Below are 27,565 nucleotides of genomic sequence, written 5' to 3'. Positions count from 1 at the left end.
AAGTCTGGCAGCTTAAAACAAAGGCCTTGTAGGCAATAGTCTCTGCAATTAGCCCTGCTGGTGGACTGGCTAAATAGGAGAGGCAAGAGGGAGACAAGTTGCTAAACAGTTATGGATCAATCAACTATTCTAGCTTTCATCAACTGACCAAATAGGTTGGGGGGGCGGGGGTAGACTCTTCAGAGACGTTAAAAGCTCAGCCCTTAAGAAGAGGCTTTCTGAGTCTTCGCTCTGCTTTGCAGAGGGCCTTTTTCTCTGTGTATCTGCTACATGTTTGTGCTTCCTCACCCCCTCCCCCATAAAATACCTGTCTCCAACTGCTGATACTGTCTGCAGCTGTCTGCCCTGTTTGAGATTTCTCAGATGCCACCTGTTGAGCTTGAGATTTCCTGTCTTTTCATTCTTTAACTGGCAGAGAAAATGAACCCGAATCAAGACCTGTAGACTGTATCATTTTTATGTGGAGTAGTGCCTGGTACACAACAATTAATTAGTAAATTCTGTGGAATTAAAAAAGGATAGTTGAATCAATGACTCTGAGAGAAGGAACAGTGGACAGAGGAGGCCACCTTGAAGCAGGGATATCTGGGAGTTGAATACACTTCGCAAATGTCCTGAGAGGGAAGCACAGATTTCAGAGACACAACTGCAACTGCCTTCTTCTCCGGTTTTCAGGTTTTCCTCCACTGCCCCAAGGGTTGTGAATGACCTCAGTACACAGTCAACAAGTTCAGAGGTCCAAGTTCACAAAAGTCTGTGGGGCATCTTTGTTCTGCAGATTTTTCTAGAACCTAGACAGAGTCCTCAATGTCACTTTATGGGCATCTCGAAGCCCACACTCTGTTTTCCTGAACAACTTTGTCTGTGGACTTTTCAGATCTAGAAGCTCTGCCACTCTGCTTCTTAACCAGTGAGAAACTGTCCAAGCCTTTACTTCGGCGGAGAACTACTAGAGAAATGTTTGTTACAGAGGTAGGTCCCTGAACAGAGAGCCAGAGGCTGCCCTGGGGCAGCTGCGCCTAGCACAGATCGGCTCCCTATGAGACCTTCCTGAGTCAGAAATGGCTCACTGCACACCACCTAACGCTCCACACCATCTGGCGCCAGCCGCCCCTTTCCTCCCTTTCCATGTTGGAGTTTTTATTTCTGAAGCAGACTCTCCAGCACCCTGCTGGGCGAGCACAGAAGCTCCTACTAATTAAAGTCTACTTTGTGATCAGTGAGGAGGGCTCTGCACTTTAACTGTTCTTTCTCTATCTGCTGGGGATGCTACGGAGTGCCCAGGATTTTCATATATCTCAGATTCTGGGTCACCAGGGCACTGATCCATAAAACTAAGAAGTACACATACAGCGTAAAGGGCAAGTGGGGTAAGGGTTTACCTTACTGATGGAGCATTTGTTTAAAATGTACAAGACTTGGGGTGTGAGCCCAAGTATGAAAAGAGAGAGAAGAGGAGAGAGAATATGAAAGAGTGTTTGGTAAATGCATGGTGCAAGATTTCCTAAGTGTTGTGAACATACAGAGAGATCTTTTTTCATATACTATATTCTGACCCTAGTTTTCCCTTCCCCAACACCTCTCAGATCTTAGATCCTTCCCACCTCCCTGCCCAGCCAACCCCATGCCTTTTCTTTGTCTCACTTTAGAAAACAAACAGGTAGACAAACCAGAATTTAAATTTTTTTAAAAACTTAACAACAAGAAAAAGAAAAAAGCACAAGAAACACACACATACACAAAACTCATGAAAACAAAGTTGGAATCCACAACATACAATCAAATGACACCTAAAATAAAGCCATAGGAGACCAAAAGTTGCAGTAATACCACTGAGTTCATTTTGTGTTGGCCACCTATTGCCAGGCATGAATCCTCCTCTTCAGTGCACTTACTATATTCAGTATGACTTCATTGGAGAAAAATATTTTTTTCTTTGTCCACAGTTGTTACTCTGAGGTAACTTCTTGGTTAGGAATAGGAGCTCATGCTAACTTCCCTTCTCTGTGCTGGGACCCATATGGCTGGAACCTGTACATGCTGTCTTTGTGAGTTAATATGCACATCAGTCCTGTTGTGTCTGGATCCCTGGTGTTATCCATCCCATCTCTTTCAATCTTTCAGCCTCCTCTTTTGCATAGATCCCTGATTCCCTAAGGGGAGGGGTTTGATGAAGACATTCAGTCCCATTTAGGACTGAGTGAGGTGTATCTTAAGCTTTTGTTTCTACCCTGCTCTGTGAGCTGCAGCTTCTCCACCCATAAAGGGAGAATGTTAAGTGTTCTAGCTTCAATTTGTTGCTGGAACAAACACCATGACCAAAACACCATGGGGAATGATGGAGTTGATTTGACTTACATTTCCATACCATCTCATCATTGGGAGTATTTAGGAAAGGAACTTGAAGGAGAAACCATGGGGGAACACTGGTTGTTATTTCACTTTCAAACTCCTGTTCACCTAGATTTCTTATACAGCCCAGGACCATATCTACTTAGGTGTTTGTGCCCATGTTCCTTTGCTGGCAAGAGACACTATAACCATGACAACTCTTATAAAGGAAAGTATTTCACTGTGGCTGGCTTATGGTTTCAGAGATTTAGTCCATTGCTCTCATAGTAGGAAGCATGATGGCATGTGGGAAGACTTGGAGCTGGAGAAATAGCTAGGAGTTCTACCTATGGATCCATAGACAGTGGGAAGAGAAAGATATTAGGACAGGCTTGGGCTATTAAAAGCCCAAAGGCTACCCCCAACCCCAGTGATGTACTTCCTCCATCAAAGCCATACCTACTCCAACAAGGTCACACCTCTCAATCTATCAGTTCTCAATGTATGGGTCTCAACCCCATTGGAAGATATATATCAGATACTTACATTATAATTGATAACAGTAACAAAATTATAACTATAAAGGAACAATGAAATAAGTTGTTGGTTAAGGGTAACCACAACATGAAGAACAATACTAAAGGATCACAGCATTAAGAAGGTTGAGAACCAATTCCTCTCAAGTACCACTATTTCCTGATGGCCACACATTCAAATATATGAGCCTATGGGGACGATTCTTATTCAAACCACCACACTAGGGATGGTGCTGCCCACAATGGGCTGGACCCTCCTCTGAATCGATCAGTTAAGATAACCTTCTATAGATATGGCCATAGACCAACCTAATAAAAACAATTACTCAATCTAAATATTTTTCAGGTTATGTCAAGTTGACAGTACAAGCAGGACACCAGGCTGAGGTAAATGTCCATGAACTAGGACAGGCTAATTTGTTATATGTGCACATGTCCTATAGTGTTTGTTTAGACTCTTTAAGCAGATGACCTGCTATTCCTAGGAACAAATTTGATTTGACATGCATACCCTTAAAAATGACAGCAAATCTAATTTTGAAAAAAAGAAAGATTCCATACAATTGGGTTGTTTTCTAAATTTTTCTGGAAACATCAATTTTCTATTCAAACAGAAATCATTGTTTTATATCACAGTAGTTGACTATTGCAAGAGAATTCTGAACCAAGAGATCTTGAGATTTCTTCAAATATCAAATATCTCCACTAAAATTATCACCTTTAAATGTAGATCCATGGGCTGGAGAAATGGCTCAGTGGTTAAGAGCACCGACTGCTCTGCCAGAGGTCCTGAGTTCAATTCCCAGCAACCACATGGTAGTTCACAACCATCTGTAATGGAATCCAATGCACCCTTGTGATGTGTGTCTGAGGACATCTACAATGTACTCATATAAATAAAAAAAATTTAAAAAATGTAGATTCATGTTCAACAGAGCACCAGATCTGTACTTCTGAAAGCACAGTGATTGGAGCAGGCACTGAAGCCTATTTTGAACTGAGGTGATTGAGTTCATGTTGTTACTCAGCTCCTTTTCTCTACTTTGTGGTCCAGGATCCCAGGGAGTAGTGCCGCCCATAGTGAAGGAAGCTTCACACTCACATTACACAATGAAGATAATCCTTTATGGACATATCCAGAGGCTCATGACCCAAGTGAACCTACATTCTATGGAGTTGATGACTAAACAATAATTATTGTATTGATATTTGTGTTTCCAAATATCACACTTGGGCTATTTTCTGTACCTGGTGAGGTTTTAGTAAAGAGACAGAAACCACAATAGTACATTAATAAGGAAATTTTAATGATTACCGACTAGAAGAAAAAGACTCATTAGTGAGAGTTACTGCATCAGTACAATTACAACATCATTCATCTGTTCATCAGGCTGGAAGTTTCCTTAAGAGCAGACCCTACATCAATAAGTCATCATGTGAACCTTAGACTGCCAGGTCTCTTCAAATCTAAAAATAGTCTTTGGTGCTTTGAATCAACCAGAACTTAAAGCCTAGGGGTACTTAAAGATTCTGAGCTTTGTATGCTCTGATGAAATTCTGGGTGAAGATGAATGGAAGAAAGCCAGAGAGATGAAGCCAACTCCTCAGAGAATGAAGCATTTACCACTGGGCAGGGGAGAGAGAGCTTGGAGGAAAGCAAGGTATATGCTAGAAACCACTAGCTAGACAGCTTTGCAAAAAAATAAATCTTGAGGAACAAAGCCATGGAGTATGAAGCTGAAGCAAAGGCAAGGGGCATGCCATGGCAAGTATTTGAATTGCATCAGGTAGAAAGGGACAATGGAAGAGTTTTGGCATTGGTCCCAACAGGATAAGAATCTGAGAAGTATGTGTGAAAGGTCTCTCCAGCACTCTGTTGAGCTTGCTTCAGTGAACTTGGAAAGTGTCCCTTTCTGAAAAGTGAGATGTGTTCTGTTTCACGAATTTTGAATGCAAGCAATTTGATTTAAAACAAACAAACAAACAAACAAAAAAACAATGCAAAACCAAGAAAGAGACAGGAAGAGCAAACCCTTGGTATCAGAAGCCTACATGTTTAATCCAAAGAAGATGTACAGTCCTGGAAATAGTTCAATACTATTAAAGCTTTATAGATATAATAAATAGCTCTACTGAGTCAAACCTGAGAAAACCCTTCACCTGCTTTCAAAGGAGCCACAACATACGATAATGCCTGGAATTAAAATTGGCCAAAAGATGGTATATCTCAAGTGCTTTTTGTCAGAGAGCTATTTATTCACAGCTTTCCAGTAAATTCACTGTGTGAAAATTCAACAGCATCACATGAAAAGGGACTCTCCTTCTGTCTTTTGTCCCACCCTCTCAAATGTATATATGATATACCAAATGTAACAGACCCAATGTTTTTTTAGATAAAATTTCTTTCAGCCCTGAAGTTTAGTGACTTGGCAATTTATCTGTCCTCTCTAAGTTTTGTGTGTCTCATTTGTAAAGCAGGCATAATTACCATTTCATAGTACATTTTTAACATTTTATTAAAGCAGTGTAATTTCACAAAAATAAGTGTTTCTAAAGGACTACACTTTTGCTGCATGTATAGTTTTAATTCATTTTTAGTGAATCACAATTTAATGAAATTCCTAGGGTATTATCCTCATTTATAGAGTAAAAATGAAACAAGAAATAGCAATTATTTATATATAACCATACTTATACAGAACTTAGCAGGGTTAAGTTAATAAAAAATGATAGAACCTGACTTTATAGAAAGAAATAATAACTATAAAAGAGAGCAGATTTGTTGTGTATGACATTTTTAGAAAAATAAATTCCTTCTGTCAGTGTGACCAGATCATTATTTAGCTATATGTAATTAAAGCTGAATTTCTATAAGAAGAATGTCTGGTAATGTTACCAAGTAATACATATGTTATTTATTAATTCAATTAGTTAAAACTTGATGTGTGCATTTATAAAAGCCAGCCTTTAAAATAAAGAGGAATTTTAATCAATGTTCTAACTTTCACTGTTACCTTATCTGTGTAAGACAGAATAAAGTGGTGTTATCAAATTCATGGCTGATGTGAAGATAAACAGACAACGACTATAACATGCTTTTGTGACTCTGATGTGAAGTATAATGAATTACAGTGGTGAGGGCCAGAGAGCTGGCTGTGGTAAAGGGCAGATATGCTTCAGACCTGAGTCTGATTCCTAGCACCCACATATGGAGACGCTCCAGCTCCAGAGAATCCACAGGCAATCACATGTACAAACAGAAACAGAAGCATACACACATTCACACACACACACACACGCATTAAAAATAAAAATAAAATCTTTTTAAAAAAAATTATAGAGGCTAATATTGGTTTTCTTTTTTAACTACTTTTTTCCATCACTGCTGTTCATACAAGCTCTTAAGTATCGCCTAGCATACAGAAGTAACTGATCAATGATTTTAAATTGCCATATTTTATTCTAAATGATGCATGATAAATGATTTATGGTTGAGTGTGAATAAGAGGATATTCAGGCATAATAGCCTCTGTTATGATATAGCCTTGCTTATAAGAATGCTTAAATCAATGTCTAGCACAACCCTCTTTAAAATATCACATGGTTTAGCAAGCTAGGCATACTAATAGAAATTCAGCACAAACACATTTCTTTCCTCTCAGTAAGTGTGTGGGAGTGTTGGCGTTGTTTCTGTTTGCTATTTGTTCTCTACATGTGCTTTCCTTCTTTATTTAAGTTTTGTTTTTTTTTTTTTAAAAAGGTTTTTATACAAAGTTTAAGGTTGTCCATGGATAGTCTACATCTAGTGAAAAGATTTAGAGTTAGTAGAAAAGTTACTCATGGAGGAAGGAGTTCAAGAGCATGCTTCAGGTTTGCGGAAGGGATGTACTAAGATACAATACTCAGTGGGAAATAGTGTAAACATGGCTCTCCTCGGAAAGTGTGTTCTTTGTGCCTTGTAGGTTAGTAGGGAAGAGATTGGAAACTTTGTTTCTGTTATCTGAAAGCCTCTTCCAAGGAAGACGGGAGAGATAGGATATCAGAGTACAGATTCAACAATTTTATTAAAGATTTTTTAATTTTTAATTTATATGTGAGAGGGTGTGTGTGTGTGCCTGTGTATGTGTGTGTGTCTGCGTGTGTATGTGTATGTCTGTGTGTGTGTGTGTGTGTGTATGTGCCTGTGTATGTGTATGTGTCTGCATGTGTGTGTGTGCTTGTGTGCAGTCACAAATGTAAGAGTCCAGTAATGGGCCATTGCTCCCCTGATGCTGGACCTACAAGTGGTTGTGAGCCACCCAACATGATTACAGGGAATCCAACTTGGGTCCTCTGCAAAAGTATCCTTGCTCCTAGCCATCAAGTTGTCCCTCTGTGTCCCAGCACTACTACTGTTTTCACATCCTACTGCGCAGCAGCAGTATCAGCTGCAGGAATTAACAAGTGAACCCACTCTGACTGTTCTCACCTGTCTTTGGTGAGAGTTTTTATGTGGCTGAAGCAAGTGTGTGGAATAGTGTTAACTTGCATTTCACACATTATGGAAGGGTTAACAAGAAACCCAATGGGCAACTGTCTGGGAGTTCAATCTCTTCCGTTTCTTTGCACAGTGGCAGTGTCCCAGCAGGGTTGCAACAGAGGTCAAGGCTGGCCTGGTACACACCATGCAGATGCTGAAGAACAGCTAAGTGCACTGATGAAAGTGATCAGACTCCCAGTTTAGACTTTTTGCCTAGTCTCCACACCCTCATAGATACAAAGACCTCCGGCTCCTTGTGGCTTTTTAAAATGTCATTTTCAACTCACAGATACTACATCAAGTTTTATAATTTAAAAAGTAGAGTGTTCTCTTCTCTAGACTGAAGTTAACAGAACATTTAATTACCCTTAATAAAAAGCTGTAGCTCCCACCTGAGTTTTTATGTACTTATTACTATGAATCATGATTTTTTATGGAGCTTGCGGAGGTCAGAGGACAACTGCTGGGAGTCAGTTTCTCCCTCCACCATGTAAGAGGCAAGATGGAACTCAAGCCACCAGGAATGTTGGCAAGAGATTTTATTCACTAAGTCATCTTGCCAGCCCCAAACCTTGATCTTTCATCTAAATGTTGTGGAACTAACAAAATGTTTGAAAAATACATAAAATGATCTCCCATTGTAGTTTGGATATTTTATACACCTTTATCTGATTAGGGTTCCTAATTTATAGGGTCCTTCTACTAAGGCTCCCAGTGAGTCAGAAAATATGCGAAGCGAAAGTTTTCTGTTTGTTAATCTCTGTAATTTCCTCTGGCACAATTGGTGAGTCAATAATACAACACAATTTGAATCACAAGACTGAAAATTATATCTGACTTCTATTCAGTTCCATTTGGAGATTGTGGAGACCCCAACCAGTTGTCCTCTCCTAATCATTGTCCTGGATTTGTGACTGCACAGCCTGCTGTTTATCAGTGTGGTGATTTGAATAAAAATGGCCGCCATATGCTCATATGTTGAGTGTTTGTTTGACTCCCCAGTTGATGAACTGTTTGAGAAAGATTAGAATGTGTGACCTTGTTGGGGGAAGTGGGGGTGGGCTTTGGAGTTTCTAAAGCCCTTGCCAGCCCTAGATTTTCTCTTCGCCTCCTGTTTGTAGATTAGATGTAAGTCCTCAATAACTACCCCAGCACCATGCCTGACTGTTCCCCACTATGATGGTCATGGACTCACCCTCTAAAACTATAAGCAAGCACCCAGTTAAATCCTTTCTTTTATGAGCTGCCTTGGTAGTGGTGTCTCTACACAGCAATAGAAAAGTAACCAAGGCAATCGGTTTCTCTGCAGATCCTTTAGAGGTCCAATAATGTCAAGAGTAGGCACTCCCTCTAACTGTGGTGTGAGTGACTTCTAAATGGTCCCCTTAATCCTAAAAGCATCATTGCTTTCTGGTAAAAGATGTTTTACAGGCTCACTTTTCCAAGTATAATTTCTCACTGTCTGTGCCTGCACACACTTAGTTGTTCTGCTGGGTTTTCTGAGTTCTCTAGCTGAGGCTGATGGATACTTAACAAGGATCACTGCTAAGGCCAGAAAACAGGGGCTGCTCAGCTTGTCAGAAGACTAAGCAAGAATCTTCCATGCCTGTGGCAAGCACAAAGCTCCAGCAGTTTGCTTTTATGGCCCTGCCTGTGTTTTGATGGTATCACTGTCTAAGCCTCTTATGGCGATGCGGTACTCAGTACTAAGCACAAGATATTTGTATTTGTGTCCTGGTTTGAATACACTGGCCCTGCCTCCAGTGATTTAATCTCTGATAATATCAGAACACTCATTTCATACATAACATTTTCTCACCAGTACAAATCAGATTCTGTATTGATGTATTTGTTGCAAAGATAGTTTCCAAATTGACAGTATCTTAACACGCTACAAGCTAAAGTTTTAAATTCTCCTCTGAGGGATTAGAAAGAACTTTAGAGCTTTAGATTCTATGTGATTTACAAGGAGGAAAAAAACACACACATTCTTGGGATTTAGTCTAAAAAATATTGTATTATTTGTGTTCTCATTTTAGTTGGAGATAAACTAATTGAAGATGCCAGTTTCTCAGGGGCATTATCTTAATGCTGCATATACTCAAACCGCATAGAATCAATCAAATGTTCAAACTTATAAAAGATGTAAAAGACTGCAGTCACATATAAAATAAAACCCAATTTAAACCAATATTGGTGGCTGCAGAGGCTAAGGCAGGAGAGGTGTAGTACATGTTTGATGCAAACCTGAGCTATAGAGTGAGTACCAGCCCGGCTGGAATGTAAGGCAAATCCTTGCCTCAAAAAATGCAGATGTAATTTAAATATTTCAAAAATTAAGATTACCTAGGAAATATTACATCCCTGAATCCTAACTAGGAAATTCAGGTGGAAATGTGTGCAGAGATATATATTTTCAGTCATGGTGTGATTGTTCTACACCCTTTATACGAGACATGAGTATTTATAATTATAATACATTTTAACACACCCCCAATCTTTAATATCATTCATTTAAAACCAGAGCCACTCACTTTGAGTGTAGGTTCATAGATGAAAGTCAACTATTCTATATAGAGAAATTCTTAACTTTTATTTTGCTGTCATTGGTGTTTAATATTACAAAATTATAGTCAAAATACTAGGAAAAGTGATACATGCCCTCATCATAAAATTAAATATATTGCTTGCTTTTCATGTTTAATGTATATAAAGGAAATAACATTCAATCCCTCAATTCAGAATAAATGTTCTGGAAATGAAGTTTAAGAAAGGATGCACTGTCTTTGCTGTTGGACAAGAGGGTTGTGTTGTCTCAGGATCAATTATCTGGTGAGTTCCTTGCTTTGGGGCTGATTTATAGAGCCTCAAACTTTATTAGTTTAAAAAGTTTTAATTCTTTTTTTATTAGATATTTTCTTTATTTACATGTCATATGATATCTCCTTTCCCAGTTTCCCCTCCAAAAAAATTAAATTAAATTAAATTAAAATTTAAAAAAAAAACAAAAACAACAACAACAACAAAAAAGCTGTTCCCTCCCCTCTCCCCCTGCTCACCAACCCACTCTCTCCCTCTTCCTAGCCCTGTCATTCCCCTACACTGGGGCATAGAACCTTCTCAGGGCCAAGGGCCTCTCTTCCCATTGATGACCAACTTGGCCATCCTCTGCTACATATGCTGGTGGAGCCATTAGTCCCATCATGTATAATCTTTCGTTGGTGGTTTAGTCCCTGGGAGCTCTGAGGGTACTAGTTAGTTTATATTGTTGTTCGTCCTAAGGGACTGCAAGTCCTTCAGCTCCTCGGGTCCTTTCTCTAGCTCCATCATTGGGGACCCTGCACTCAGTCCAATGGTTGGCTGTGAGCCTCTACTTCTGTATTAGTCCAGTACCATCAGAGCCTCTCAGGAGACAACTATATCAGGCTCCTGTCATCCAGTACTTGCTGGCATCCACAATAATGTCTGGAGTTGATTATTGAATATGGGAAGGATTCCCAGGTGGAGCAGTCTCTGGATTGCCCTTTTTCGGTCTCTGCTCCATAGTTTGTCTCTACAACTCCTTCTCTGGGTATTTTGTTCCCCCTTTTAAGAAGGAATGAAGTATCCACACTTTGGTCTTCCTTCTTGGGTTTCTTGTGGTTTGTGGATTGTACTTTGTGTATTCTGATCTTCTGGGCTAATATCCACTTATCAGAGAGTGCATACCATGTGTGTTCTTTTGTGATTGGGTCACCTAAGTCAGGATGATATTCTCCAGATCCATCCATTTCCCTAAGAATTTCATAAATTCATTGTTTTTAATAGCTGAGTAGTATTCCATTGTGTAGATGTACCATATTTTCTGTATCCATTCCTCTGTTGAGGGACATCTGGGTTGTTTCCAGTTTCTGGCTATTATAAACAAGGTTGTTATGAACATAGTGGAGCATGAAAAGCTTTAATTCTTGTATTTTAATCTCAGGTATTTATTACCTTCCTTTTTCTCTTAACAAGTTATTTGCATATAATGAAAAATTCCAATGCAAACTCATCCTAGTTCATGTTTTACAATATACATTTTCATCATATGTGTATATATATATATATGTGTGTGTGTGTGTGTGTGTGCATTAATGCATTTGTGCATGTGTATATGTATGTTTATGCATGTGTGTACATTTATATCCGTGTCTGTGTATGTGTGTGCAGTTATGCATGTGTGTGCACTGATGCATGTGTATATACCCCTACACTCCTTCCCAGTAACTATTTCGCAATACCTCATTTTTCAGAATATCAAGTTTCTGAACCTCATTTTTATTTTAACATGTTAGATTTTTAAAATTCTAAGTCGATTTTAGGGGACACTTTCTTTTTTATGTAAAAAAGCAATGCAGTAATTTTTCAAATATGATCACAAAAATATTGACACTTCCTCCCTTCCAAAGGGAAGTATGTGTTCTCTATGCTTACAGAGGGTTTTGGTTTTCCTAATACTTGTAGATGATTCTCTCCCAGACCCAGGCCTAAGGAGTAGGGTACATTCATCTTCAATGTCTAAGTTCTCTGTTAAACCCAGGCAACGATGCTATGAGTGAGCATGGATTCCACTGTGAAGAAGCCTAGGCTCAGCCACCTCAGTGAATGCCACAGAGAATAGAGACACTCTGTTTATTACTGCCCAGCTTCAAATGTGTGCGAAAACAAATGGAGGCTATTATGCACCACTAAGGTTTGGGATACGTTCCTGTGTAACAATAGACACCAGAATTTATATTGTGTTTTGGGCATATAATATACAATATTATTTTGTATTAATTGTACAGTAAAAACAAGATCAAAGTTCTTACAGATGCCTCCTAAATAATGTGGACTAAAAAGAAAACTTTTACAATATAACATTTCCTCCACAGTAAAGCAGTATAGTACACTATATAGAAAGTTACGCAAATTTAGCACATTTGAAAACCAAAATGGAGGTCCCTAATGAAAGGCTCTGGTGACACCAGAGCAGGCTTCTATCCAGATAGTTGGGATGGTCACACAAATTTACTCATGTAGCAACAGCTCAACAGGACCATCCGCCAAAAGTGAAAATCCAAACCCATGGACAAAGCTCGAGGTGGGTCTGTTTGTCGGTGAGTATCACTGACTCAATGGAAATCACCTTGATCTACTAGAACAGGTTAGCAAATATCTTAGATAGGATGTTTTATAAATAGCAAAACAATGCTGCTCTGGAAGCTGAAAGTTTAAAAAATCAAGATGCCGGCAGATTTGGGCTCTGGTCAGGGGCTTTTCTTCAAAGTGGCACTTTCTGTGTCCTCACATGGGGGAAGATATAGTCATTTCCCTCCAACACTTTCTATAAGAGCATTAATTAAAGAATTAATTAATTAGCATTTTAATAAGAGCGTTAACACCATGAAGAAGTGGAACCCTCAAAAGGCAGTCATTTCCTCAAAGTCTTACCTCTCTTTGATGACACATGGGGCTTTAGGTTCTGATGTGGGAATCTTGGTGGACAGTACAGGGCCAATAATCAACAACAATACATTGCAAAATTCCAGAGAATTGGCACATGGAGGAAGCAGGATACAAGGTAGGCAGCAAGTAGGCCCTGCATCTATTGGATGATAAAAGTACTTCAAAATAAAACAAAATCATGAAACCTAAGCCATAAGCAGTAAAGAAATGAGTTTCAACAGCTTCACAGAAGTGTGGGTTGAAGATGGAGCATGATGCTGGTGATCTTTAGGATAGGCATTCTTAAAGGCTCAGGGACTACAGCGAGACACTTCAAAAGCTTAGACTTATACTGACACAGACAATTTCATAGACAAGAGCATCACACTCAGGAGGAAAACAGAGATAGAGGAGCATGATACAACAGCAGCTTTAAATAGTTGCAGAATCTGGAGCTGATGAGTCTGTCTGGATTCATTTCTTCAGTGCTCAGAATGTTTAACAACTACACAGTGGACAGGCCATTCTGACAGATGGAAGATGTCCCCACCTTCTCAAAGATGGGAGGATTTGCTCTTCATTTTCTGGGGTTTTTACAAATATCTGCAGATAATCTGTTTCTTAATGAACTTGAAAAACCTCTGCCCAGCATGCTTGTTCCTTGTTCTTCTATAGGTGCCATCTCCAATATGCACATTGTTCCCATTTGATAAGAGAATGGTTTGGTTTTTTCAGGACTTTTTTCCCTTCACACGTCGGGAGCACTAAGAGAAAAATGTGGTATGACCCCCATCTATCAGACACTACCTTCATCTCTTCATCCCTCCTAAGCAGGTACCACTCGAGTTTAACAAAAACCACAGTTATAGGTAAGACTCTTTAATAGCAGTAAGGGTCAGAAGGAGCCAGGAGTCAAAATGCAGCATCCATGAAGAAGACAAAGAAAGTATGAAGGCAACACAGAATAAAGAAAGCCAGATGGTCTGATCCAGTGGATGCCTCCGTTGGAAAGAATGAAGCTTTAATGAACTGTCCTTCACTAAGAGTCAGCACTAGCCTACAACAGGTCAAGGTGGCAGAGCAAACACAAGAAAAAATTTAAATCACAACATTGGCTTTTTTTTATTATGCAGTTTGTGTACTGTAGCCATTTCCACTGTTGAAATTCAAGACTATATACACCCTCTTATGTGTGAGAAGAAGACTACAACACAGAGAGATTAAAATAAAACATCACCATCCACTAAAATACCCACATGTAGGAAGAGAATACACCAACGAGAAACCAGGAATAGCCTTGCCTGGGTGCTTGCCATTCCAGGATTCTTCAAGATATGGTTTACTCTGAAAGAACACCCGAGACACCAGGCCTCCCACACTTTCTCCCCCAAATAAACACATTTGGGTTCATAGCAGGACCCTAAACTTACCAGACACTCGTCCTCCAAAGGCTGATACAAAATTCATGAAGAATAATCCAAATGTAATTTCTGAAACAGAGGAAAGAATAATCAGTAATACACGGTATGCAGCATAAAAAGATCTAAACACATCTTGCAAAAACCAGGCCAAGCACAAGAAAGTGCAGTAAGAGTTCCTCCTTGTGGAGCTACAAATAGTGCCTACCTTCTCCATATTACAGGCTCTCACTGAGGGAAGTCAGGGTAAGGACTGAAACAGAAATCATAGAGAAATGCTTACTCAGCTGCCTTCCTTATATAACCCAAGGCCTCTTGCTGGTGGATAGCACTGCCAGTGGTGGACTAATCCCTCCTACATCAATTATCAGTCAAGAAAATGCTAATGTTTTCAATAGCTGAGTAGTACTCCATTGTGTAAATGTACCACACTTTCTGTATCCATTCCTCTGTTGAGGGACATCTGGGTTGTTTCCAGATTCTTGCTATTATAAATAAGGCTGCTATGAACATAGTGGAGCATGTGTCCTTATTATATGTTGGATGATCTTCTGGGTATATACCTAGGAATGGTATACATGGGTCTTCTTGTAGTACTATGTCCAATTTCTTGAGGAACCACCAAACTGATTTCCAGAGTGGTTGTATGAGCTTGCAATCCCACCAGCAATGAAAGAGTGTTCCTCTTTCCCCACAACCATGCCACCATGTGCTGTCACCTGAGTTTTTGATCTTAGTCATTCTGACTGGTGTGAGGTGGAATCTCAGGGTTGTTTTGATTTGCATTTCCCTGATGACTAAAGATGTTGAACATTTCTTTAAGTACTTCTCAGCCATTCTGTATTCCTCAGTTGAGAATTCTTTGTTTATCTCTGTGCTCCATTTTTAATAGGGTTATTTGGTTCTCTGGAGTCTAACTTCTTGAGTTCTTTGGATATTATATTATTTGGATACTTTGTATATATATATTGGATATTAGCCCTCTATCAGATATAGGATTGGTAAAGATCTTTTTCCAATCTGTTGGTTGCTGTTTTGTCCTATTGACAGTGTCCTTTGCCTTACAGAAGTTTTGTAATTTTATGAGGTCCTATTTGATCTTAGAGCATAAGCTATTGGTGTTCTGTTCAGGAAAATTTCTCCTGTGCCTATGTGCTTGAGGCTTTTCCCCATTTTCTTTTCTATTAGTTTCAGTGTATTTGGTTTTATGTGGAGGTCTTTGATTCACTTGGACTTGAGCTTTGTACAAGGAGATAGGAATGGATCTATTTGCATTCTTCTACATGCTAACTGCCAGTTGAGCCAGCTTCATTTGTTGAAAATGCTGTCTTTTTTATGAAATTCTTAGGGAAATCAATAAATCTGGAGAATATCATTCTGAGCAAGGTAACCCAATCACAAAAGAACACACATTGTATGCACTCACTGATAAGTGGATATTAGCCCAGAAGTTGGGAATAGCCAAGATATAATACACAAACCACAAGAAACTCAAGAAGAAGAAAGGTCAATGTGTTGATACTTTGATCCTTCTAAGAATGGGGAACAAAGTACCCATGGAAGAAGTTGCAGAGACAAAATATGGAGCAGAGACTGAGGAAGGACAATCTAGAGACTGCTGCAACTGAGAATCCTTCCCATATTCAATCACCAAACCCAGACACTATTGTGGATGCCAGTAAGTGCTGGCTGATAGGAGCCTGATACAGCTGTCTTCTGAGAAGCTCTGACAGTGTCCAACTAATACAGAAATAGAGGCTCACAGCCTTCCATTGGACTGAGCACAGGGTTCTCAATGAAGGAGCTAGAGAAAGGACCCAAAGAGCTAAAGGGTTTGCAGTCCCTTAGGAAGAACAATAATATGAACTAACTAGTAACCTCAGAGCTCTCAAGTACTAAACCACCAACCTTAGAGAACACATGGTGGCACTCATGGCTCCAGTTGCATATGAAGCAGAGGCTGGCCTAGTCAGCCATCAATGCGAAGAGAGGCCCTTAGTCCTATGAAGCTTCTATGCCCCTGTGTAGGGAAATGCTATGGCCAGAAAGTGGGAGAGGGTGGGTTGGTGAGCAGGGAGAGGGAGGAGGGAACAGGAGATTGTTTTTTGTTTTTTTCCAGAGGAGATACTGAGAAAGGAAATATCATTTGAAATGTAAATAAAGATAATATCTAATAAAAAGCAAATGCTAATGAAGATGATGGCTGCTGTGCTTGATGGACAGTTCTGTACAGCAGAAATAAAAGGTAGGTGTCCCTCTGAATTGGGGATATGACTACTAAGATACTGCTGGGAAGCCAAGGGGTTAAGAGGGGCAGCAGAGAGTGAGTGAGTGAGTGACTGGTGAGTGACTGGTGAGTGTTACATTTCTACATATGTGACATTAATGGATTGGATTAATAATGCAGTGGATTCTATGGGTTGAATCTTCATTCTTCATACAGTACCTATTCACCTTAACAAAGAAGAAAGCTATAGACAACAATTCTAATGGAAAGCAAGAGGCAGGACACAAAGGGAGCAGATTAAAAAGAGGATGGAGTACAGAAGTTAAAACAGAATCAAAACAGAAGCTGACCTACATGGTTGTGATGAGTGGAACTGCTGAAGAACATGGGATGGGATATTTCCCAAGTGGTGCTGGGTGCACACGGACACAGGGTGAAACTCAGTCCTCATTCCATGGCATTCAGAAAGCCTGGAGCCAATGAAGCAGCTCATCTTCTAGAAAATAACACTAGACAGTGTTCCCACAGCCTTGAAGCATGCAGAAGGTCTTTATACAAATGTAAACCATGTGAACCAAGGAAGGGAGATAAATAAGTAAGCCTACATTGAAAAGCAGGGACTTCTGTGTATCAAATAGTGTCTGTTGCAGAATATCAATGCAATACAAAGAGTAGAAAATACTAACACAAACAACTCATGTTCAGAAGGCATGTTTTTGCAAATGCATAGTTATCTTATATTATAAACACATGAGATTAAGGAATATATTTTCCTATTTAAATTTTAATAAGAAAAGATATAAACTCAATTTTAAGTTTAGTAAGGGTTTCATGTAGGCACTTCACATCTGAAGACAAGGTCTCAGTATTTTACCTGTATATTTCATTTGCCAAATGCCCTATTTCATAACTCAGAAGTTCTGCTTTCTACAAAGCACTAGCATGTAAGTACTGTTCAACTTCTCTGACACTTTGCAATGGACTCTGCCTATCTACAGAGTGCACATTGGTTAAGAACATTTCCTGGCCCTCAGTCAGCTGGTCATGTTCTTTCACTAGCATAGCTGTAATCTCAACTGTGGGCTTAGAAAGCTGTGGGAAAGAAGCTGGCCTACTGGCAGAAACAGGAGGTAGGCCACTAGTATCTTCCAGGGTCCCAGGGCCTAAGCTTTCCCAATTACAGGATACTAGGAGCAGTCTGGCATAGAGCAGGAATTGAACCAATTTGCTCCCTACCTTAAATGTACTCTAGATTCCTGAGATTCAGTGGAATGGAGCCCTATCCCCATCAATCCTTGCCCAAGTGAAGGACAGGGAAACTTTTCCTTTTCTAATTCAAGCATTGATTTTTTTTTCTAGTGTCTGTTTTGTTTACAATAAGCACGTTGGTCCTTCTTTAGCTTCTCTAGTGACTCTGACTTCTCTCTCTGGGATCTCTTTTGTCAGTCTCCCTGAGCATTATGACAATTGTTTGGCTCAATCTTTTTATTCTGTTTTTCTTCCACTGAAAATCTTTATTGAGCAGTCTTCAATAATTGGGACCTATTCATACCCTCAAACCCTTTCAACTTCTGAAGTTTCTTTTTAATATCTGGGGCCAGCTGCATAACAAATGCAGTACTGGTTGCTCACTGGTTTTCTGGCACATCTGACTTTATGGGAATGAACTCCTGGCGAGCCTCATAGAAGTGTCTAGGAAAGCAGTAGGCAATTCTCAGTAATTTGGAATGACCTCACTCACCTTGAACAGATTGATGGTTTTCTAGCAACTGCCTTCAGTCCTCCTAAAAAAGGCATAGCAAACATTGCCCAGAGCCTCCTTACCTCAGTGCTTACCTTGGTGCTGGGGTCCAAGTCAGGCAGACAGAAGAAATCCACTCTACCTGGGTTCCACTGTCCAACAGTGATCCCCTGCACAGCCCAAGGGCCACTTTTCTGTTTGAAAGCCAGATTCTGCCCTACTTCTCTGTCAGGAAGAGGGTAACCAGGAGCTGTTGGCACTCTTGTGATGTACATGTCTGTGAAGGAAATTGATCACCTTTCATAGTAAAAAAAAAAAAAAACAACAACAACAACAACAACAACAACAAAAACACCAAGACAACTGTGAAGAAGAATGTTTAACTCAAAATTTTGGAGTTCAAGGGCTTGGCCCCGATACTGGCTACAGCACTTGATAGCAGAACGCCATGGTCAGGGTTGCAAAGGATCCAAGGAATGAGTGATTACTTGTTGAACCAGGAGCACAGGAGAACTGGACAGAGACAAATCAACCTTAACCCTGTCCCAAGCACTGCATTTCTAGGGCATCACCTCAATAACCAAAGGACCTCCCACAAGGCTTCTCTTCATCTTAAACCTACAGCCCTTCTAAGGACACTACCCTGAACAGGCGTTCAAATACCATGCATTTATCTTTGGGGAACACATGGTACATTTAAACCATAGTACAGCAAGTAGTATTTATCTTTTAAAAGGAAAGAAATTCTGACCTAAGCTTTCATATGGAGGATTGCTTCATCACCCCAAATGAAATCAGCCAGTCAGCAAACAAGCCAACCAAACGCAAATATTGGAATATTCTACCTGCACAAGTTATCAAATGCAATTAAAGTCACAGAAATGCAAAACATAGTGGCTGTTAGGAGTTGCAGGGTAGAGAATGAGATGGGGATTTATTTACTGAGTACAGAAATTCAATTATGCAACATTTCTAGAGATTGGGTATACAACAGTGTGAAAATACTTAATATTCAAATATATAAACATGCCTCACATTCAAATGTACACTTGAGTGGGTTAAAATAGAACATTCATTTTTAGGCATGTTTTGTCACAGATAATTTAAAAAATTGAAGTGTATGTGGCTGATGCCATTTACCTGCTGAATGAAGTAAGAGGACTCTGACACTTAGAATCACAGCTCTGAAAGCACAAGTCCCCTGTGCCATGTAACCTCCCGCTGTCACTGCTGGCTCTCTTTAATCTCACCTCTTCCTGCCCAATACAAGTTTCTGTAAATATCTATATCTGTGCTATCCCATGCAGTTGCTACTCAATCTTGATGTGGTACCTGAGCATTCGGAATGTTGGCCACGTGACTGAAGACCTATAGTTTTAATTTATGCAATTATAAATCAATTTTATTATTTAGCCCTAGCTAGCCACATGTGTCTAGCAGCTACCATGTTGATACTGCCAAGGTTTTGCCCCCTTCTTCCTCCACGGCTCCACAACTTTTCTTAAAATAACTTAGAAGCAAAGCCCAGCCTCCTGCTCTTCTCTTCAGCCATTCTCACTTTGCCCTTCCTGTTTGATTACACTTATCTCAATCATCAGAGCCAGTCCCTGAACAGTACGCTCTCCCTGCTGTCCCCACAGAAAGAACTCCTCTGTGGTCTCCTTTTCATCTCTCTATTCTGATGCCAAATATTTGTTATTGTGGAGCAGCTGATAAGTGCTGTTCCCAGCTCCCAACTGTAGTCAGAGGACAACAAGCTGTGGGGGATCACTGGGAAAACTCTAGCCCAAACAGTTCAAGTAATTTGAGAAGAACTAGAGCCACTCAAGTCTAATCACCTGCTACTGGGGTTCCATCTCCTTACCTGTGAAAGCCATACATTCAGAGAGACATCTGGCCTGATTTTAAAATAAGTGTCACACAGAGAAAGCAAAGAAAACTACAGAGAAAGCCAAATATTGGGATCAGGTGGCTCTGAGATTAACTCCACCAATGCAACACACAACCTATCATCTTGAACAAGCCCCAACTGCACAGGTTCTGCCATATTTTGGATACACAAGATGAAGACAATAGCATACTTCAGATGATTAAGCCAGGATATAATGATCCATCATTAAATGACATTTATTAAAAGTGGCTCATCGTGTCTCTACTCTTCTTTCAATTATCTCATCTCTATCTCTTTATCCATTGCTTTGTAATTTTTTTTTAAAAAGATAGTTATAGGTCCCACCTGCTTTTTACAGAATGTGACCCTACAAACTTGAACCTTCACTTTAGTGAGCAAGGTAAAGTGGTTGAGTTGGAATTAAGTCTATATGTTGTTTGAATGTAAGAAAACAATATCTTGTGTTTGCTGTTTGCTTTTATATGGCTGGTCTGGAAGTGGTCTAAGTATGTAGTGGGTAGAATGAGGTGAACTAGACCAGTGTAAGACGGTGGAAACAAGGGAAAACAATTCTGGCATCTACATGCACTGATTTTGAAGGGTGGGCTAAACTTCATAGGTTCTCAAGCACTGAGGCCCTTGGCCTTGTGAAGGTTCTATGCCCTAGTGTAGAGGAGTGCCAGGGCCAGGAAGCAGGAGAGGGTGGTTGGTGAGCAGGGGGAGGGGGGAGGGGGGAGGGAGCAGAGTTTTTTTGTTTTTGTTTCTGTTTTTTATTTTATTTTATTTTTTATTTTTCTTGGAGTGGAAACTGGGAAAGGAGATACCATATGACATGTAAACAAAGAAAATATCTAATAAAGAAAACAGAAAAAAATCTCTGCTTTGACAGACCCAAAAATTCATCAGTGTCTGTTCTTTCATTCCTAGTGCTCTATGCACAATGACTTTCAGGGAAGGGAGGGAGGGAGGGAGAGAGGTAGGTAGGTAGGTAAGTAGGAAGGGAGGGAAGGAGGGAAGGAGAAAGGGAGGGAGAGGGAGAGAGAGAATGTATCCAGTCTGCATGCATACATATTCATCTATTGATCAACTAGAATTTACTTCTGTCATCTTTAGATACAGAAAAGGAGTTACAATATTGACCTCAAAGATCATATGTGTGTTCCAAGAGACCAGAAAAAGACATGGGAGAAATACCAATACTGTTGTTTCATTTTCTGAAAGAAAATATAAACTAAGAGGCTTGGGAAGAGTTAACTCATTGTATCACAGTCTCAGAGCATCCTGGAGCCTTAATTTTGAATATATAAGATTGTGTACATATTATGAACCAATTATTATGGCTAAATGCCATATTCAGAGGAAGGTTTGACCAATGTCTCCATTATCATCTCAAGCAAGTATGCAACCAAGGTGGCATTTGAGATGGTCTGTAACAGACTCAGCTGATTACCAATATCTCTTTTGATTTTTTTCCTCTGTGTTAAACAAATATACCAGATCTTAGCTAAGACTCAGTTCTCTCTTTCCTGTGGTCTTGACCGTGGACCCAAGTGACTCTCTAATTCTATTAACATGTCACTGAAGACCGAGTTCTCAGCTTTTTGATAAGATTCTCTCCATTTTAATAGCTAAGTCTTATTTCCCTATTCCATTATGGTCCTCTGCTATGGCTATGAAGATTAGCTCAGTGATAGCATAAACCATCAGTAACAGCCCTTCAGAACTGGGGATATAGTCACTTGCTAGAGCCCTTGCTCAATATGCACAAGGCCTTGAATTCAATCCCTAGCCCCTCAAAAATGGAAAATAAAATAAGGAGGAGGAGGAAGAGAGGAAGAAGGAGAAGGAGAAGGAGAAGGAGAAGGAGAAGGAGAAGGAGGAGAAGAAGAAGAAGAAGAAGAAGAAGAAGAAGAAGAAGAAGAAGAAGAAGAAGAAGAAGAACAACAACAACAACAACAACAACAACAAGAACAAGAACAAGAAAGAGGAAGCCTCTTCAAATGAATACCTAAAGCCACTGCTACTTTTGTCACCTAGGCCTGGAAGTTATGCACATGTAACTGTCGATCAAGCATCTGCCTCTGAGACTCCTTCACATAATACTCATAGAACACTGTGTGTGTGTGTGTGTGTGTGTGTGTGTGTAAGCAAGAGGAAGAGAAAACACACAATAGTGTAAATAAAAGCACACTATCCAAGTAGTGCTGTTGAGTCAACCAAAAGCAACCAATTCATGGGGAAACATTTGTCCAGAGTCTAATGGTACAGAAAAGAGTGAGCTATGGGATTCTTCATAAAAAGAAATAGATCTAGGTCTATAACAATGATGCTATAGGAAACTGAAATTACCAGGAATAAAGGTATGAAATGGCTGTATGTCAAAGACTTTAACTCATCAATTAATGAACAAAATGGACTTCGATTACAACACACTTAGAAAAATCAATGAACCATAAATTTACATATAAAAAATATTGACACAAACTTTAAAAACCCACCCTAGCAATAATCAGTGCTGCTGGACACAATTTGCTTTCCTTAAGCAATGCCAACCACCTTTGCAGTGCTGGTGGTTTTCTACATGGTATCTTCTGCCTTTATTTTGCATCAATGGCAAAAGTCTAAAAAGTCTAATCAAAGGCAATAGCTCCAGCCAGGAATAGTGGCTCATCCCTGTGAGCCTGGCATTCAGAGATGGAAGGAGGAAAACCGTGCGTTCAAGCATAATCCCATGCTGAGACCCTTTCTCGAGAAAAGGCAAGAATTCCTAACTAACCAATCAGATACCTTTCAGCTCCATCACGCCATGTGTTGAACAATCATTAATCACTTTAGTTCATTTTAAACTCTTCCTGTTGGGTGATGAAAAGGAGTCTGTGTTCTAGGTTGAGCGAGGCTTACTTCCAGTGACCCAGTAGAGAATTCTATAAGGGACAGAACAGTAAAACCATGCTTCCCAAACATAGATGGCTGAGTTCATGAGTCCTCCAACTTCAATATCCTGTGCTATCTATCACATAGGCAATGCCCCAAGCTCCCAGCATTCTGACTGGACTCCACCTCCAGTAAACTGACCACAGCCAGGCATGCTCTGCCCCACAGACAGGTAGCCCAGCCCACCATATAAGGGGCAGTTTGCCCCTTCCCCCTTCTCTCTCCCTTCTCTCTTAACCTCTTACTCTTGTCTTAACTCTCCTTCCTCCTCTCTCGATGTGGCCATGACTGGCCTCTACTTCTCTACCTTTTCTCTCTCTATCTCTTTTCTACAATAAAGCACCTAAAGACCATGAATTGCCTCTTTTTAACTAGACTCATAATGTTGGCCTAGTGTTTGCATCTGCGAGACCAGACAGCTGTTTCCCCTTACCTGCCCACATTCTCCCTTCATTCTCAGCTCTTCCATGGTATCTTGCATTGCCTCTGATGCCTAGGGACTAAAACCTGTGTCCTTGGCCTCTGTGAGGTCCAGAGACCCCCTGCAGCTGTCTCCTTCAGCTCCGCTTGGACTGGGATCCTGTGGCTTCACACAGCCAGACACCCACCCAGCAGAATAGATCATGCAGGCACAGAGGTTGTGTGGCCCAGCATCTACCCCCCCCCAAGGTTTTAACTTAATTTTAATTACAGGGGAGAGAGGCACACAGGCATGTGGGGTTTCTCATAAAAGACAATGGTGTTAAATCCTTCGAAGCTGGTGTTAGAGAGAATTGGGAGCCACCTTATGTGGGTACTGGGGACCAAACTTAGATCCTCTGTAGGAACAGTATGCATTCTTAACCAATGAGCCATCTCTGCAGACCCGTTTCGAAGCCCTAAACTTTTCATTTTACCATAGGTCTCTTCAACTTTCCTCAGTCTTCTCTGACCCCTCCAGAGTCATTATTCTCATTTTTCCCAAATAATTGACTCTTTCTTTCCTCTCAAGACTTTTAGGCATGCCATCACCTCATACTGGCAATATCTCTATGCTCCAGCTGCTTTTCCCAGACCCAAGCTTCTCCTTGGTCTATTAGACTCATTTTCAATGCTTCTTTCTCAAATAAGGTTGCCTTGATCCTCACATAAGATATGATCTCTTACTTGTGTTCTCTCTTAAAGTGTTTCAACATCCCTGATGCTGTGTGCATGGCCATTTGAGGGTTGTCAGCTCCCCAGGGATGCACAATAATTTGGTGTTTGTTGTAGAAAAGATAAAAAGGCAGCCAAATAAACACACGTTGCTCAGCTTTGACCTGCTCATACAGGAGGCTGTGGTCTTTGTCCTGCATGCTTTCAAAATTAGGGAATCAAATAGACCTCTGGACAGTTAGATTTAAGCTTTAGAATAATAGGTTGTTTTAAAAATTCAAAAAGACTTCAAAATCCATGACAGGCTTCCCTGCTTATAAAGCAAGGTCCTAAACATCGATAAAGATCAGGGCAAGAAGTTTAGACAGAAGTTAGTTTGCACTGAAGCTACTCCATCAGGAAAAAAAAAAAGACATTTTAGAAAGGCTTGGAGAGAAAAAAATGCAATTGAAATTAACACATACAAACATGAAGTTGGCATATATCTGTGAGTGAGTCTGTCAGTTATTTCAGTAAATATTTATTTCCTTTTGACACATTCACTGTGTTCTTTTGGGTTTTGGGAGGGTTTGGTAATGAGCTGTTTATTATGATCTGTGGCAAACCAGAGCAGTGCAAAACGCAGCCACCTACTTAAGGCAGAATAAATAAGTTCCCATTGTCACAGCCTCCACCCACCTGAGCTTCAGTCCCAGGCAAGGCTTGCCAGCAACACTTGAAAACCACCAATTTACTGCATGTACCGTATGGTACTCACATGGAAGACAGATCTACTGACTAGTTAAAGCACACTAATTATTCTAAATTTTCAAAGTGAGAACATATGGGAGCTGTTTTCTTCGGTGATGTTTCTACTTCAAAAACAAAAGTGCATACAACTGAACAAGTGCTTTCCTGAATCTATATCCCTTAGAAATGGTATTCAAACTTCACCAAATTCACGACATTCATTAAAAAACATAATCCCACTCTGGTCAAAGGCTGTCTAGTAGCCAATACATCTTCTTATAATACATCTTCTTATATCCATTTATTTCCACTGCCCCTTTTCCCACTGAGCTACTCCTATACCAACAAGGTGATATATTCTGAATTAAAAGTGATAAATTCTGACTGTTCTACTTATTGTGGGACAACAAATTGTAAGCAGCTCAAATGATGATTTTTAAAATTTCTTGTATCGCTTCTCCTGATGGAGCAGAAGCCTTGGTGCAGTGAGGACGCTGCCTCCAAGGACATATTGTTCACCATGTTCAGCTGTGATGACCTCAGCTTGAGGAGAGAGGAGTCTGAGGGATAAGAGACCAGCTCAGTCAGGAAGACTTGTATCTTTATTCCTGTAATGAAAATGAACCTTTGACCTCTTGATAGATAAACCTCACGATCTGGGACCCACAAGCAACTCAGTGGAATATATTGTTATTCCTGAAAGTGCCTAGCGCCAGGAAAAAACTAAATACCAGGCTGCTGGAAAGCTAAGACAGGTCACAAAGAATTGTAGAGAATTATAGAGAGCTGAGATCATTCAATGATGGTAATATTTATCTAGATTTTTAACCATTACATTATTGATGAGATTCTCATTCTTTTGACTTTCTGTGTACATGACCTTTGTTCTTGCTAGCTTGCATTTGCCTGGGAGCAAAAATGAGACCTTATCCCAGACAGAATGCATAGAAAAGGAGAAAGCTGATATATATGTTTGGCTTTGACTTGCAAAAATAGAATGGACCTTCAGGCAAAGGTCCTGAAAACCAGACTGTGATCTCAAGAGGGAGTTCTCCCAATCTTTGTTTGTCTCCTTTGACCTATGAAAGATCAGGTCTGTGGGATCTACTCTGATAATGGCCTCCTGGAATCTGAAGAAAAAATATCCTCCTTCTTATAGTCCCAGGGGACAGGAAGTCAGCTATTCTGGGAAGGGATGTGTTCTACTTTCCTTTCTATTGGTGTGATGAAGCACTCTGTTCTAAAACAACTTAAGGCTTATGGGGTACAGTCTATCACTAAGGATAGTCAGAGAGAGAAATTGAAGCAGAAACCATAGAAAAGAGCTGATTGTTGACTCACTCCCAGACTCATGCTTAGCTAATATTCTTATACAGCACAGGACCTGTCCAAGAAATGGTATTGTCTATAATTAGCCGAGCCCATCCCTCCCAATTAGCATTCAAGCCCACCCCCAGTCATGCCCATAGGCCAATCCAATCTGCACAATCCCTCAACTGAGATCCTCTTCTCTAAGTAAAGGAGGAAGAGAAGGAGAAGAAAGAGTAAATGATGACAGCATGTGACCCAGTTTGGGGCACTTTGTTGAGAATTCCTTAGGAAACTGTTAAAAGTGTTATGAAGCAGGGAGTGCTTTGACCCCAGGAATTGGGTGAGATTGCCATTTCTTCTCCAGTGACTTTATAGGGCAGGACCAGCCAGAAGGTTCAGGCCACAGAAGTGGCAGGGCAGCTGGGACAGGATACTTTCTAGATCTATCTACAACTAGGAGGAATAGTGGCAGATCCACAGCCCTCTCTGAAACTTTCCTGCAAGCTGAGACTTTGTCTCCAGGGTATGCTCTGACCCCAGGACTAAGGAGGTACAACTGATCCACAGCCCTCTGTGCACTGGACATACCATAGGAGAGCTGATCTCCTAGAAGTGCTGACACAGGCATACAGACTCACAGGAGGAACAAGCTCCAGCCAGAGAAAGCAAAAGATCAACAGATGGCCTAAGGCAAACGCAAGAGTCTTACCAACAGAAACCAAGACCACTTGGCATCTTCTGAACCTAGTACTCCCACCACAGCAAGTCCTGGATACCTCAAAACACCAGAAAAGAAAGATTTGGATCTAAAATCATATCTCATGATGGTGATGGAGGAAATTAAGAAGGACATAAATGACTCACTTAAAGAAATACAGGAGAAAACAGGTAGACAGGTACAAGCCCTTAAAGAGGAAACACAAAAATCCCTTAAAGAATTACAGGAAAGGACAAACAAACAGGTGAAGGAAATGAACAAAATAATAAAGGACCAAAATATAGAAGTAGAAACAATTAAAAAATCACAGAGACAACTCTGGAGATATAAAACCAATGAAAGAAGTCAGGAACCATAGATGCAGGAATCACCAACAGAATACAAGAGATAGAAGAGAGAATCTCAGGTGCAGAGGATACCATAGAAAACATTGACACAACAGTCAAAGAAAATGCAAAATGAAAAAAGTTCCTAACCCAAAACATCCAGGAAATCCAAGGCACAATGAAAAGACCAAACCTAAGGATAATAGTTATAGAAGAGAGTAAAGACTTCCAACAGAAACAGCCAGTAAACATCTTCAACAAAATTATAGAAGAAAACTTCCCTTACCTAAAAAAAGAGATGC

The sequence above is a fragment of the Mastomys coucha genome, unplaced genomic scaffold (assembly GCF_008632895.1).
Source record: "Mastomys coucha isolate ucsf_1 unplaced genomic scaffold, UCSF_Mcou_1 pScaffold22, whole genome shotgun sequence".
NCBI lineage: Eukaryota > Metazoa > Chordata > Mammalia > Rodentia > Muridae > Mastomys > Mastomys coucha.
The sequence above is the reverse complement of the archived record's forward strand: the minus strand, read 5'-3'. Positions refer to the sequence as shown.